We start from the raw sequence: 17,812 nt of genomic DNA, 5'->3' as shown, positions 1-17,812 counted from the left end.
AATTAATAATTATCATTTACTCACCCTCATGTTGAATCAAATTAAATATTTAAAGCTACTTTTTGTCTCTTAGATGATCTATTGGGGATAATTTCTCAGCCAAATTTGACATGCGATTAAACTGTGATTAATTAATCACCACATTGTGCAATTAATCAGATTAATTTATCTAAAACTAAATGTTTTGTTTTTATTTGGTAAAATGTTTAGCAGTAGTGGTTGTTGAAGATGAGTGCCATTAGTGTTTGTTTTTGTATTATTGGTGTCACATTGTGAGAAATAACAGTATTGTCTTTCAATAGAGCAGTTTTATAGTTTTTTCTCATATATTTTAAGACTCCATAATCAGTTTCTAACAGCAAACACTCAGAATAAAGTGAGATGATGTGAATGTCTTGTTGAATGAGTGTTGATAGTCTGAGGATCATCAATATTAACAGAGAAACTGCTGAAAACACTCTTTATTTCATGTCAATAGTTCCTGTTTTCACCTCATTTATTATGCTGATGTCTTCAGATCTGCTGTAAATTGACACTTAAAGCTCATTTCATTGCTGTCAACAGACTGAGGGGATTTGTTGACTACAAATATGAACAATTATTTTTGTTTGTTATATTTTAATGGAGAAACAGAATAAAGTTCTGAATTAGCATCAGATGCTTTACGATAGACCGATATAAATTCTGAATGCATTTAGTTTATGGGTGAAATACAAAAAGGGTTAATATAGCAAAAAAAAAAAAAAAAGCATATTTCAGACATATTTAGAACAAGAATCATTTGACAACATTCAAACACTGTATTGAAGGATCACAGTGAAGCCCAAAATACTCTTTAATTGTCATTTTAAATCTTATTTTTTGCCACTTTCCTTCAAACCACCAGGTTTCACTCAGTTGTCAGCAAGAAGTTTTTAATCTTTAAAATATAATGAATTTAGTATGATCTCTTTTCTTTATATATTTTTATTAAGTACAGATCAAAATAACTGATTCCTTTTTGCATTAAATATATCTGTTACACTAAATGATGATGGGACATTAAAATATTTTATTTTCACAAAAGTAATTTGAAACATTAAACAGACACATTTCATTTAGTGGGTTTTCTATGTAAAATCTCTTTTGTACATTTCATTTGATACAGACACTAGATTTTGATGATTTTAACCTTATAAAAACAAACACAGTTACTGATTTATTTTTGATTTGGGCAGATCACCTCCTCCAACCACTCTGCTGTTCAGTCAACAAAGCCCCGCCCACTGCAATTTACTTAATGAAGCTCCTTCCATAGCAGTCACATCATCCGTGAAGCTCCTCCCACTGCAGTTCATCAATAAATGCTGGAATATTCCCATCAGACGAGCATCAGAGCATCAGGAAGAGCTGAAAACTGCAAAGAACATGAGTGATCCAGAACCCTGCAGAATGAAACACACTGAAGATACTGAAGAACAAAGAGGTTGGTGTTTATTCTTCATTCATTCATGATGCTGAACAACATTCATGTTAGAAAGATTCAAGCACTTCTGCACATTTAGAGAAACAGTTAAACTATGAAATCCCACATGGAAAAAACCTATATAAACATATATGTTTCAATATAGGTTTTGATATAGGTTTTACATATATGTGACATATATGTACATATAATTTTATATATGTCACATATATTAAAAACCTATATCAAACCTATATTGAAACATATATGTTTATATAGGTTTTTTCCATGTGGGACCAATTTCACGTGTTCGTGTAGCGTGTGTTTTCTGCGTTGTGTCGTAATCAAAGACAGACTGCGAAAAATCTTGCCATCAGGTCCTCACTTTATTCTGTATAACACAAATGGCAATATATGAGGACTTGTGCAGCATACAAACAGCGTGCGGCAGCAACGCACAACGCTGAGAAAGAGAGATATTAAAAGTAACTTAAGTAAAGAAAAATAATCAACGAAACATCTGAATGTACATCACAGAGGGGTTTTGGATTACAATCATACAAATATATCATGTGAATTCAGCTGTTACATGAAACATGGCCTTAATTGAATCACTGCAAAAACTTTGTGCGACCTACCGCTGTGATGTCTCATGCAGACTGGGAAGCAGCAAAGTGCGTCAACACCCCAAGTCAGCATGGCGGCAGGAAACCCCAAATATGGTCATGGCAAGTGGAATCACAAAATAATTGTCTAAATACATAACTGCTACATTCGCACATACATAAGTTCTTGCATAATTTTTTTCGTTAATTCTTAGTTTTTGCCTTGATAATAGAAAATATGAGCTAGGCATCATGTATGACAGTCAAAAATGAGATATGAGCTACAAAATGACCAGATCCTGCCATTAGCTATATAGAAGACATATCTTGTATGTATAGGGCTTATATGTGGATATGAAGAAGCAATACAGGAGACCTATATTTTCTGTATATGCACATATATGCACCTCAATTTTGCCTATATGTGGCATATATACACATATATGCAGTATATATGCGCATATATGCAGCATATATATTATCATATATGTGCATATATGTACATATACACTGCATATAGGTTTCATATATGCACATATATCCACATATAGGTTCTTTCCATGTGGGATTAAACAATGTTATTTTCTAACAAAAGATCAGTAAACGGAGGTTTGAGAAACTTTCATATTGATTGTCAACATCAGATCAAACTAAATATTTTACATTTCATACCCGGTTCTCAATTTGTCTAATTGTGTAACTGGCATGATGCATTTTTACCTGTCAAATAAAATGTTATACTTTATTCATTCAGAACTCTGCATCAAAATGAGCTGAATATTTTAAAGCAGTTGTCTATCACAGGAAGTCTCAATTTTATGACCTTTCACTTCATATTTCTCTCTTTAAGTTATTTTGATAGTACTGAAATTTAAATGACTTTCTTTCATTTCAGAGCTGATGGAAGTGAGCGAAGTGGAGGAACATCATGACAAACCTGGAGAAAAACCTTTGAGTCACTCAAAGACTGAAAATACATTTTTAAAGAAAAGAGACAAGAAATCTACAACCTGCACTCAGTGTGAAAGAGTTTCTCAAAGAAACAACATCTTGAGCTTCACATGAGAGTTCATACAGGAGAGAAGCCGTTCACATGTGATCAGTGCGGAGGAGTTTCTCAACCAAACAGAAATCTTGATGGTTCACATGAGAGTTCACACAGGAGAGAAGACCGTTCACATGTGATCAGTGTGGGAAGAGTTTCACACAAAGAGGAAATCTTAAGGAACACATGAGAGTTCACACTGGAGAGAAGCCACACACATGTGATCAATGTGGGAAGAGTTTCACACAAAAAGGATATCTTAAGGTTCATATGAGAGTTCACACTGGAGAGAAGCCACACACATGTGATCAGTGTGGGAAGAGCTGCACGCGATCATCAAACCTTAAAGAACACATGAGGAACCACACCGGAGAGAGACCGTTCACATGTCATCAGTGTGGCAAAACATTTAGTTGGGAATCAGCCTTCAAGAAACACCTGAGAGTTCATACAAAAGGAGAAGCCACATTCATGTTCTGTGTGTGGAAAGAGTTTTTCACAGCTGTCAATATTTAAATGAACATGAGAAAATACACACTGGTGTGAGAGAGTACATGTGCTTTGAGTGTGAGAAGACTTTTACTACAGCAAACCATTTAAAACTAGCACCAGAGAATTCACACTGGAGAAAAACCTTACAGGTGTTCACAGTGTGACAAGAGATTCAGTCAGTCAGTAAATCTGAAAACACATGAGAGGATCCACACCGGAGAAAAACCTTACAAGTGTTCACAGTGTGACAAGAGATTCATTCAGTCATCATCTCTGAAAAAGCATGAGAAGATCCACAGCAGAGAGAAGCAGCACACGTGTGATCAGTGTGGAAAGAGTTTCTCTTTTGAAAAATCAGCTGAAGATACACATGAAGATCCATGCAGTGGAAGAAACCACATCACCACAGTCTGAAATCACGATAAGTAATTCATCTTTGTGCTCAGCAACAGTGTCTCTTCTGTCTAAGTTTAACAGTCAGATATCTCCACATATAGTTTGGCGCTGTTGCTCTGTGGCTGCTGTTGAATTATCCAGATTGTGGATGAGGAGAGACCCCGACATGCCTCATTCATTCATTTATTCATAGTTAGCCATTTTTCAATATGCTGTTCTTGTCTGTACTTGTGTGAAACATCATCAGTCTCTGCCCAAGTACTGTTCCAATTCAAAGTTCACATCTAGCTAAGTACAGTTCAAATCTCCAGTATGTGTTGTTGATCCACCCCTTTTATCGAGGATGCATCGAGAGGTGACTTGTGCGGACTTGAGACAGCCAGCTATCCCAGAATGCATCGCACACTAACCAGCAAGCGTCAATAGTAAAACAGAAAACCTGTGTAATTCAAACATAACTACAGTTATTATGTCATATGTAGTTTAAAGAGTTTTTCAGGTAAGAATATACTGGTTTAAAGCTCAAATTTGTGGTTTATTGATAAAAGTAATGCCTATTTGGAGTTTGGGCGCTCAGTGCTCATGTACCCCGCCGAGAACAGCCTAACCTCGGCTAATCCTTCTGAAATTTGCCACTGGTTCTGATGTTTCTGTAGTGGTTAAACATGAGATATAATTAATCTTTTGTAATTTTAACAGGTGATCTTTGGTCTCATGAATCTATAATTTGAACTAAAAGTGAAATCTCATAACTTTATATAGTTAGGCATTATAGTTTATTGTTGTGGCCTACTTGAGCACTGACTTTGTAATGTTTGACTGAATCGTTTGCTTTATTTTTTATTGTAGCTGCTTGTACTTCCATAATGGCTATTATTGACCATTAAAACTGACATTTAACAAAAAGAGTCAGGGTTGTGTTTTATATTTGTAAGTGTTACAAGCTCTCCTAGTCTATGGTTGGGAGACAGTAAACAAGATTAAGTTAAATTAGAAAGAGAAACAAAACCAAAGAACATGGTGGTTTCCCTTCAGTCCTCTGCCCCAGAAATGTGAATGAGCCACTCATTTATATAAAATTTATTTTAATTATGCAAGGGAAAATGGAAGCAAACAGTCTTCTGGAGAGGGGCTAGCCAAAACAACAAACAAAAGAATTACTAACTGTTAGAATGAAAACTAAATGACCTATGCAGGTAAAAGAAATACACAACATAGGCTTGTCTCCCTGGCTAACCAAAAACAGGCATAAACATTACAAAAGAAAAGTGGCACCCCCTCCAACAGCTCCCTTTAACATAAAATGTATTTAATATAAGAAAATACAATAACTTTTAGTTACCAAAACAATGTTAGAAAGAAAAAAAGAAACCACTTCCTGGTAACGATAGGCCTCAGGGACAAGTTCGTATGCTAGTAACACTGCAGACTTGACCATGTCATAGTCAAAAGAGCTTTCTATAGGTAGAGATGAGCAAACTTCCTTTTCCTGTAAGGCTTCACTGGAGTAATAAAGCCCACATATCGTTCGGCCACCTTAATTTATTAGCAATGCATTTGAATGCAACAAAGTAAGAGTCGACTTCTGTTTCTCTGAATGGAGGCACAAGTCTTATATACTTACTGTCGTTGAAATTATCACTAGAGGGTGCATGCGAAAAATCCTCAGTGTCTGTACTACCAGCAGTAATTAAGGGTGACCGACGTAGGTCTAGGACATGGAATTGGAACTGGCTTTACAGTCAAATGCTGTGCTTCCAAATCCAATTTATGTAACTGGATATCTCTATCAGCCTGCCTCTCCACTACTCTAAGCTTTGTCATTTCCGCCTCACAATCCTGTTTTTTAATCAAAAGATCCAATTCCTTCAACACAATCTTTGGATCTTGAGACATAGCAGAGTCAGAGTTGGTATTCGCATCTTCAGCCTCAAATGATGCTTCAGACTGAACTTCAACACCTTCCTCCGACTCTCTAGGCAAAATACCCGCATTTACTAATTTCTCAAACAAGTCATCCTTAAGTACTTGCTTTGTGACCTCTTTCTTAACAGAAATATCAGAGAATTCTACTATCACAACGATTAAAGGCTTCAATTGTAGGAGAAAGAGTAAATGCGGTAAAATCAAACTCCAAAATAAATACCACTGCTACAAATACTTACAATACTTTCCTCCACACCCCACAGTCGAAAACAGGTCAGAAAATCTTTAGAGAAAAAGAGTACTTACCACCAGCCAATTAATGGACAGACAACCCAGTCTAGGGTTGGGAGACAGTAACAGGGTTAAATTAAATTGGAAAGAAAAACAAAACCAAAGAATGTGCCTGGGGGCACATTGGGGGGCACATTCAGCTGCCTTGGGGGCGCGTTAAGAAAGGGGCCGCACACGGACGGCTCGACGAGCGGTTCCTTTCTGTCAATAGCTCTGCAGCTCCAGTGAGCCTTCCATTCCTTCCTGATCTCCATTTTTGAGATCGGGAGGGTATGGAAAAACCCTAGCCGTTCAGATCTGAATCTGGGGCCCAGACAGACGGGAGAGGGATGATGCGAGATTGAGATGGATGACCAGCGGCGTTTGTGATCAGTCCCCCAACTGCATTTTCCCCCATCTGCCCTCTCCTCTTCTTCTTTCACCTCTTATATATATATCGTATTATTCATGTAACATGCTCAGATGCTTTTTACAGTCAGATTGATGGCTGGGCCCAGAGTGATTATTTTTCTAACGGCCCGCTTTTCCGGTTTGATAATGAGAGGCTCTTTTAGGCTTAAAAGAACCCTAAATTCCATCCTTTCATGTGGAAAATGAGAAATATTCGGTCTTCGAGCCACAGAAAAGTAAGCTGGGTCTATATTTTATGTTTTAAAATGGCCAGAGGTCCAGTATGGCCTCTCGGGTGCCTCCTCCTTCTCGGAGCAAGTCACAGAGACAGCAGGCCTCGAAGAGGAAGAAGCAGGTTTTAAGAGAGGTGATCAATCGCAGATGCCAGCACCATCTGTAATTGATTACCTCTCATTGTGAGGGCGACTTTACACCTGCCCTTGCCACTTCTTCCTCCGCCTCCTGGGTTTTGATTCATTTAACATACTCAGGCACTTCTTAAACAGTCAGGCTGATGGCTGGGCCCTTGATGAATATTTTTCTAAGGGCCCACTTTCTGGCTTGATAATAAAAGAGGCTCTTTTAGGCTTCAAAGAACCCTAGATTTCATCCTCCTTTGTGAAAGAAAAGGAAAAGAGGAGTCTTCGGTCTTTGAGCCACAGGAAGGTAAGCTGGGTCTATATTTATGTTTCGAAATATGTTGACCTTGTGTTCCTGTACAGTTTTTCCTGAGTATGTAGTCGGAAAAAGTAAGGGTTTTTTGGGCAAACTGAAGTTTGAGAAGGCCTCTTTGAGGTTTAGCTTGGGCTGTTGGCTATAGGGAATGCTGTCACTGACAGCCTTTGTGTGACCCGAGGGTGAGTTGCTATCTGGTGTTTCTACTTGATGTTTGTCTAGCCATCTTATGGCATGTACTTTCCTTAAGCATGGTGGTGTGGGTATATCGTTCCCCATAGCATTCTGAAATGCAGAGTTGAGTTCCCTTTCAAAAGGGAACATCTCAGGTTATGTATGTAACCATGGTTCCCTGAGAGCAGGGAACAAGACACTGCGTTGCCCTGCCATGCTTCGGGGCTGCCTGCTGAACAGTCCCTCAAGACGATAAGATACTAACTGATTCTCTAGGCGCTCCTTATATACTTCTGGGTCGCGCTATGATGATGTCATAGGCTGTCGCTGGCCAATAGAATTGGAGTGGTTTGATACTTGGCTTTCAGACATCGATTCACGTGTGACGTTCCCCATAGTGTTCTGAAATGCAGAGTCTCATTCCCTGTTCTCAGGGAACCATGGTTACATACATAACCTGAGATGGTTTCCTACATTTTTTTAATGTCATTTCAAAGTCGAGGAGAATTTCCAAAAGGCTGGACCAAATATTACACAACATTCAAAAATTTGTTAGACCTTGCACCAATATAAAGGACTATAGAGTAGTGCAGGTATGACATCACTTTTTGTTGGCCAAAACCCGGAAGCGAATTAGCAGTTTTTTTTAATGGGTTTTTGTTAAATTGCCATGAAATAAGGTCTGTGGTTAAAAAAAAGCCTCTAAATATTTTCACCTTTTTATCTATGACATAAATCACCAGTTATAACCTGCTTGTGATTTTTTTTAAACCTTTATTGTTTTTTAAAAACGGCGGTTGCTAACAAGTGTGGGGGGGACTTTAGACGTCATCATGACAAACAAGACATTTGGACAGCATTTTTCATGAAAAAGTGGATAAGTATTCATACACAGCACAGATCATAATCAGAGAGTACGTTTTTAAATAAAATTGTTTTTTTAAATAAAGTTTGAGGAAGCTTGGTGGTGGTGACGTTGATCCACGACCATGGTGTGCTGTAGTCATACAGTTATCTTGTTTAACACAACTGATTTAAAATAGTTCCAGTCTTCACATACACCCTTTACATCCCACCCCAATTAGATAATATCCTATCCTTAACCCTAATTATTCTCATTCCTGCTTACTTACAAAGCTGCAAGTATCTTGTGGAAAGCAACAGGCTGCTGCCTGGAACTCATCTGACACATGAGGGAACATGATGGAGCATATACTTAAAATAAAAGGCTTTTAGTCTAGCTACAGTCTTGGCACAGAATTGCTCATTGTATGGGACGTGTAGCAGAACTTGCTGTGAAGGAATCCAGGTGAGTAGCTTACAGGCCCTCAGCCAAGCTGCACTTGCACATATACGCCCCGTGGACCATTTGGCTGCAGATGAGGTGTCCCCTCTACCATCTTCACATCATACCTCTGACTTCTGTACAGGCCCTCCAGAGACTTAGCACTCTTAAGGAGAGGGCATTTGATCTCCAGCAGTTCCTCTGAGTTCAAAACTCCATCGGGACTGGCTGACAGTCAGGGCTCGCTTGCACACACGACTGTGCATCTGTGGCTGACTTTAAACCCACAAGCTCTAGCCAAGGTAAGGCAGATATCTCACTTTCTAAGCCATGGTGAGTTGCCGCATTCCCATGGAACCTGGAGTAGAGGTGCTCTCTTATAAAGGTTTGTGAGTTGCCTCTGATGGGGACCCTCTTTGCAGCAATGATTCTAACCTTACGAGAGTCATGCAACAGGTGAGAGGAACTCTGCTCAAGAGTTACACACTCCAGTGCTGTACATTTGTTGGGACCAATGGCCACAAAACTGTCATAAAACAACATGCACCTCTGGCAGATGTTGGTGCCATTATGGTCAGCATGTGGTGAGGATGCAGGCTGTTCTGGCTCCTGTCCCTGCGCAGCACTCAGACATTTGGGCAGAAGGCTTGACCACAGGCAGTCGAAGATGCTTGAGACCCTCTCTCAGTTCATTCTGGGTGTGAAATGAAGGAGTGGGAGGCAGAGGTTGATTGTTGGGCATTACCTCTGGTCTCAGCAGCACATTAGCAGCTCGGTGGTGGGAAAAGGTGATGTCCATTAACCTCTTCGGGCAGAGGTTCCTCTGGATCCCCACATTCCAGAGTCGCTGCTCATCTGTGCAGGCTATGCCAGTGAGCCCACTGGACACAGCATTTTTAACCTGAGACCAAACATATTTACTGATGAGTTTGTATACTTGAATGAAATAAGACAACTGTGAATGTTTTGAAATTTCTTATTACACTTGATGTTTACCAACCTTATTCCTTATATCAGGTGATAACGATTTGACTTAATGTTAACACTAATCTGCATTGTTCCGTGTTTTGCATGTCAAAAAATGTCAAATTTAATAAAGAACTTGCCATCGGCTGGTGCAATCCTACCCTGGACACCATTCACTTACCTTACTCCACTGTACAAGTAAGAGATTTGACAAGATACTGCAGATGGTCATCAGTTCACATGCTAATATGCTTAAATTTATACATTTGTAACATACTTATGTTAACAAAATGAATGTTGCAAGATATTATCATGAATAACAACAATAACAATAATAGTGTGTGTGATAGTCTTACCTTCCATAATATCGAGGCTGCGTGGCTACACGACCTTCCCAAAAAACGATACACGAACATTCAGTAGTCTCCACTGATCCCTGGTTACTAACTAGCACCCACACAGAGTGGTTTCGAATGCTCGACTGGCTGGAGTGCACATTTGCTTTTAAAAAGATGAAATCACCCTCATTGTGTAACAGTACACGACCCACTTTCCCACTACGTAAATATTGGTAGGCCTCAGTACTTTTATAATTCTTCATTGCTGCTCCATCAACTCCTTCTGACAGGACAAAGTAGTTGAAAATGTCCCCATAGGTTACCTCTTGCCACTTCTTCATATCGTCTACCCACGTTAACAACGACGATGGATGGGACAATATAAGACCATCTGATCTTCGTATGACATTTTCTCCGTGCTCCCAACTTAAAACATTTACGGGATTAACTTTATTTGTCATTTTGATAAAGTAATATTGAGCTATAAACAATCTTATAACCACTGATCTAGCTACCAGATGTGCCGCGTCAGTTTAGCGGAAGTCGGAAGACAAAATGCGGAAGAGAATTAAAAATGGGCGTGGCGGAATAAGGTGAATACAATGATGAACCTGGATGATAACAAGGTGACAGACATTCAGTTAATCCAGGTAAAAATGCAATGTACTATTGCACTACAACAAATAAGCTATAATGACATTGTTGTGTATGTCTTTTTCTCAATGATTGTGCATATACAAAGAAAGCAATGCTTTGATAACTATCATAATTCAAAAAGATTATGCTAAATAGAGATTTTTTCCTCTCTCAGAGTAATGAAGTGGGTGGAAGTCCTCGCATGGAACGTTAAGGTTTTTTGAGAAGCCTCCAGTTCCTGGAATCAGCAGGGTTAAGGGTTGGTGCAATCGTCACAGATCGCCATCCTTCTATACAGAAATACCTGAGGGAGCAGCGACCTGAGATCCAGCATTATTTCGATACTTGGCATGTCTCTAAGGGTAACTTTTTGCCAGCATTTCAGATTAATCAGATATAGACAACATAAATGTAATATCACAATTTGTGCCTCAAATGACAAAAGTGCTTTTCCACTGCATTATCCTGTTTTGGACTGCTCACTCTATTTTGGTGCATTCCACTGCATGGTTACGGCTTGGTGCGTTACAACTCGCTTAAATAGTACCTCGTTTGAAGTTCAAAGTGCGCCATACTGGTAATAAATGTGACGTGTAAACAATGCAGACCACTGATTGGTCACAGAGAATTGTCATTGGATTTGAAACACAAGACACCAAACTCTCTAGATTTAAATAGTCAATAACAGCCACCACAGAATCTTTTTTAGACAACCATTGCACGCAAATTGAAAAAAGAAATGGCTGTATCGTGTTCAGTAGACGAGGTGCAGAAGTTTCTCTCATTGGTAGTCGAGGAACGGATCCATGGCAGTAGAGGCGGTGCAACTTTATGATCAGTCTATAGTCCCACCCACTTTGAAGCAGTACTAAACTGGTGTGGAAAATCAAACTGAAATTAAACAGAGCCGTGCCATTTATATACAGCCGAACCACTCAGTGGAAAAGCACCATAAGCTACAATATGAGAAAAGTGGCATTTTAATTAATTCTATTCTGTTTTTGTAATCGCTACTTAAGGTCTCGCCAAGAAGATTGATGCACTAGGGAAAGAGCGCAGTTGTGGAGAGGTTCTGGCTTGGAGGAAAAGCATCATAAATCACCTCTACTGGTGCGCATCCACCTCCAAGACAGGTCAAGAGGCTGTGGAAAAGTGGAAGTCTGTAACTAACCACGTGCAAAATGTGCACCATCAAAACAGCAACTTATTCCCAGTCTGCACCCACCCACCTCTCGAGATGCGAGCTTGGCTGACACCAAGTAAGGATTTTATTCATTTGTAATGCTACATGATTGTTTGATAACAACCATAAAAAATAACAAATGCTGGGCCAATGCTTTGACACGCCTGACCTGCAGGAATCTGGAGCCAGACCCTGGTCACGTTTTTCTCAGATGGAGCGGGAGCCATTTTAGATAGATTGATAGTGTGTATATGTCGTTGTCATTTTGGTGTAAAAAGTTATCTTCAAAATTTAGTAAATGAATAATCAAGAGGTATTAGTCATTTGTCATTATTTATTAAATTTAGTATTACATACATATTACATTTTATTGTGGATGTAGTGAAGGTAGCTTGAAGCCTTTGTATGTCTCTGATAGGAATGTAGATCTTATTTTCACAACTACACATGATGGGAGGACAACACACATTTTTCTTCCCAAGTAGCCCCAACACCATCTGACAAAGGTCCTGTAGGCAGTAGTATGACGGTATCGCCTAAAAAAAACATTAGTAAACTGTAGATTAATAATGCATTTAATGCAGGACAGAAACTTTTGTAGATATGATTATGCACTTACTCTTCAATAGTAACAATCTTGGTCGTAGTCACCATAATACTGAACCATGGATGCATATCAAGTTGAAGAACCCATGGGTTCAAGCAGACGGCTTCAAAACCTGGGTGTTGAGTCATGCATCCAGGTTGCAGTTCTGTTTCTGCACATTTGTCCACAACCTGTATGTATAAAAAAATATTAATTGTAACATTTAAGTAGTTTTAGTATTTTACCCTGTAGTATTAGTAATTTATTCTATAGTATAAATGTTAATTAATGTAATAACACATAGGCACTGTCTTACAAATGTTAAGTTTCTTTGCAGTCATAGAGTGCTATCTTCTCTCCTACTCTGCTGTTGTGTCATTTATAGGCTGGCTAATAACATGATACTGTGGGATTACAAATTTGTTCTATGTTATATCTAGGTTCCAATGTAATAGTATATGAACTGAAAACTTTATGTATATTGTGGCAAGGCAGGCAGACCAGGTGTCTGAGACACTAACCTTTTGTCTCATGCATTTCCTGACCATGTGGCATGACCAGCTCAAGATACAGCTGTGCTTTTGTCTCTATGATAATGTAAAGGTATAGGTGATACTGCCAGACTGATTGGATTAGCCCCTATGCATTTGAATGACACAGTTATGCTGATTAGATCATGGCTGGGAAATGTAGGCAATGATCTGATTCCTGTACTGCATTTGCATCTTTTGTTTAGATTGTCCACACCTCTACTCTATGTATCCCTCCCCCTTGAATGTATATGAACTACCAAGTCACTGCCTTAGTTAGATTTTGGATGACCACAGCGACGCACAGCGTGTTTCTCAATAAAGAGTAACTTCTGCTTCAAGAGATCCCAAAGTCTCCTGGTCTATGCTTCTGAGATTTCCAACAATACCCATTCTCTGCACTTCTGTCACAAACCTGCCTAACCTCCCTACAACACAGTCTTTCAGGACCAGTGTCCATGTGCTGACAGTAGCAACAGGAGCACCTGAATGAGAAACATAGTACAGTTTAACATGATAAATAAAAGTTGCTGGTTAATTAGGGTAAGTTGCGTTATCTGTCAATTATAGATTTAGACAGTAGACAACTATTGTAGCCAATGTAAGCCATTCAAAACCTTATGAAAACACAATGAAACGTCGATTAATGAACAAATTCCAGTAATGACAATAGTTTTATAATTAAAATTAGTCTTACCATTGTGACACATCAAGATGCTCTCGAGGGTGAACTTGCTCCTGAGCCGCCACGTCCAGGTGACTGTTGGGACCCTCTGCATGTAACGGCTCAAACATATAGGGCCTGATTCCAGGGACAAAATGGTCCTCCGTGTGTTCTTCATCTTCCTCCTCCTCCTGCTCCAAACTAATTTCTGAATTGAAGGGGACTGTTGGTGGTGTATCAGGCGGCGAGTAATCCTCATCAATCGACTGTAAACTTGCGTTCAGATCTGCCTCCATTTCTGAATGAAACGCCTACTTTTCTAGATCCAATCAGGTCCCAATCTAAAAAAAAAAACAAACACGCCCACTGTTTCTCATTTATTATTCCGTTTCTCTCGGAAACACGTCACAGCACTGAAATAAAGTCGGTTGCAACTTCCGGTTCACGCGGACTTTAAGTTTCAACCACATATGACATACCTTTAAAATCACTGATCCACTTGACCTTAAAACAAGGTTTTTCACCTCCAGATAAAATAAACTGAATAGCCTCAGCCTCAGGGCTAAGTTTTTTTCTCCTTTTTGACATGCTCTTCGACCATGTGCTCCTCAATTAGCAAAGATCTACATAGATATTAAAGACAAAAAGTCAGCAAGACAAGTACCAAAAAAGAAAGCACAAATAGCTTTAAAGCACAAATTTCTGTTAAAGAGCGGTCAAATTTAACATATACTCAAAGAATAACTGTCGTTGTGGTTGAAAATGAAGAAAAGTAATTACTTACCACTTACCAGGCCATGCCTGAGGAGAAGTCTGCAGCAGCAGCAGCAAGACGGTCGTGAGACGTTCAGTGGCTCTGGGAATGTGGGAAAAGCCGGCACATAGCATGCAGGCCGCACTTCACTTGTGGCGATAGGGTTGCCACCCGTCCCGGTTTTACTGGGATTGTCATTCTTTTTAATAACCTGTCCCGGGAAATTTATCCACTCTCCTGGGACACTGAATGTCCCGGTTTTCGAAAGGCTACGTGAATATGTATGTTCAATTTACTATTTTCTCACTTGAAATAGCCTATGCATTGTGCACAGAGTGGTCGGTGTCTCTCATAGGGTGTCTCTTGTGTGTAGAATGCGCTATCATTGGCTCTGGGACGGGTGTGTCGTGTGACGTAGGCTACGTCATCTAGCGCATCTGTCTTGGCAGCTAGCCAGTTACTACAGGCGGCAAATGGAAGCAGTGAAGAAGATTAGTAATATTAAGATTAATAATGACTGGATGAAAAATGACAATTACTCCACATGGCTAAAGCAAACACCAGGCGATCCACTATATGCTACTTGCTCCGTATGCTCAGTTAAAATTCTGGTTAAACATGAAGGCAAAACTGCTTTGGATGACCATGCTAAAATGAAGAAACATCAGAGTCGTGTTCAAGTAACCAGACAAACAAAGGCAATTTCATCATTCACTCACTTATCTTACTTAACTTATAGCTTACCTGATTGCTTAGATACTGGTGCTTGTGCTTGCTTTTGCTTCCTCTTTGCTAAAGAAATAAGTAGAGGGATGACCTGATTAGATTAGATTTGCATTTACCATACCTTAGCCACATCTATAGCCACTTTTATTTAGTATGTCTCAATCAGACATTGGAATAACAAAATCATACATAAATAGGCCTTAGCTTACCTAGTCTTCCATCTATACTTACAAAATTACTGTCGCCGAATTAACAACAGCTACCTATCACGGTGTGCGACATGGCCATAGCTACCTGTCAAATGACTGTGGGTACAAGGTCAGTGCAAAAATATTCAGTGACTCTGATATTGCAACTAAAATGTCTTGTGGCAGAACTAAAAGTGAGGCCTTAGTGGAAAATGTGTTGGCACCATTTAGTCAGCAAAGATTAGCTGCAGAGTTGCAGAAAGCGCACTATTTTGCAGTATGTTCTGATGCATCCAATTCTGGGCACACAAAATTGTTTCCCTACACAGTCCAGTATTTCTGTGCATCCGAGGGTGTGAAGTATGGATTGTTAGACTTTTGCGACGACTCCAACAAATCTAGTGAAGCCATATTCAAACAATAGTGTCTATTACTGAGAACAATGGACTTTCAGTCAGCCAGATCAGTGCCTTTGGTGCAGATAACGCATCAGTTAATTATGGTCGGCACAACTCAGTTTTTCAGAAACTCAGAGAAGCTAACCCACAAATTGTGAAGGGCAATTGCAAGTGTCACATCATAAACAACACTGCCAAAGCAGCTAATCGTGTCTTTAGTGCTGGAGGGTGTGACGCGGAGGCCTTTGTGCTGAAGGTGTATAGTGAATTCAGTTGTTCTGCTAAAAAAGTGGAATTGCTTAAGGACTTCTGTGAATTTACTAATACAAAATACAGGGAGATTCTGAGGCATGTCCCCACACACTGACTGTCTTTGCTGCCAGCGATACAGAGGATTTTAGAGTGTTGGCCAGCTTTAAAGTCTTATTTTGTATCCCTGGGAAAGGAGGACTGCCCAAGTATCATCTGGACATTTGTGTGTGGTGCAAGTGATGCAGAAAATGTAGACTGTACTCAATGTATCCTTGCATTCATGCTGAATGTATCCTTGCATTCATGCACAATGTGATGCAAGAATTTGATTCATCTATTAGGGTGCTCGAGAGTGACAGTGCTACTGTGATTGACGTTTACTCTGTGATGAACCGATTGCACAGTCAGCTGATCGCAAGGTGCACAGACAAATTCTATGGCAGCAAAGCAAAACAAATACTGAGGAGCCTTTTACCCCAGCAACAGGAACAGTTCAGGAGCCTGGTGGACAGATTTTTTGAGAAGGCAGTGCTGTATCTTGAGGATAAATTTGAATTCAATGACCAGGTTCTTGCACACATTGGCTGTCTCAGCCTACATGAAGGACAATCACTCCAGTGGTCAGAGTTGGAAGTTTTAGTGGAAAAACTGGCCCTGGATGTTGAAGAAGACAAGCTGTATGGTGATGTAGTCATTCTGAATGAGGTCTTACACACCATTCCAACAGACCTTACCCCAGAAAGAAAGTGGGCCTATTTTTTTAGCAAGACAACTGAATCCACTGAGCTGTTAAAAGTAGTTGCTTTTGTTTTTTCCATACCAGTCAGTAATGCCTATGCAGAAAGAGTGTTCAGTCATATGGAGGATGTTTGGTCCGATAAAAGAAACAGACTGTCAGTTGCAATGGTGAAGTCTGAGCTTCAGGTCAGATTGAATTTCAAATTGACATTCATTGAAGAACAGAAACCACTGATAGCTGCAGCAAAGGGAAACACCAAGTATAGATGGAAGACTAGGTAAGCTAAGGCCAATTTATGTATGATTTTGTTATTCCAATGTCTGTTTGAGACATACTAAATAAAAGTGGCTATAGATGTGGCTAAGGTATGGTAAATGCAAATCTAATCTAATCAGGTCATCCCTCTACTTATTTCTTTAGCAAAGAGGAAGCAAAAGCAAGCACAAGCACCAGTATCTAAGCAATCAGGTAAGCTATAAGTTAAGTAAGATAAGTGAGAAAACTTGAGATGTTTAAAATATTCACGAGTCACGACTATGCACAATCTTACTGCACAAAGGCCAATTTTGTCTTATGGATCTAATGTCTAATGGACATTTTCACTTGTGAGCAAAGCGGTCGGTCAGGTCATCGATATGTCCAGGTTTTTTATCAGACATAGGTGGCAACCCTAGTCCAGCACTGGAACGCTCAGGTTCATCCTGCAGTACAGGGGTCTGGTCTGAAGAAGGAAAAGACAAATTGTGAAGAGCTATGGACAAAGTAGCACATTGGTGGAAGAAATATTGACATACTTTAATGAACTACTTTTAGTAATAACCTACTAATACCACATTGTGGAAAACTACTAGTCATTTAAAACCTTGGTTAAGTAAAAGTTATATCTTGCATACTGAATACTATGAAAAGGTATGAAAAGTAAAGGTATGCATTTGTCCTTGTCAGGGCTTTTAAATATGCTGGTTTTGCATTAATATTACTGCTGTACTACTGTGTGTGTTGCATTTTCTGAATATGTTGAAGATTGTTACATTTAAAGTAGGCCTACTTTATATGTTGTTGGGTAGTTTCATAATGCATATCGTGAAACACCATATTTTTACAGTGATGTTTTACTGTGAGGGGAAAA

The sequence above is a fragment of the Megalobrama amblycephala genome, linkage group LG1, assembly GCF_018812025.1.
Source record: "Megalobrama amblycephala isolate DHTTF-2021 linkage group LG1, ASM1881202v1, whole genome shotgun sequence".
Classification (NCBI taxonomy): Eukaryota; Metazoa; Chordata; class Actinopteri; order Cypriniformes; family Xenocyprididae; genus Megalobrama; species Megalobrama amblycephala.
This window is presented reverse-complemented; position numbering follows the sequence as displayed.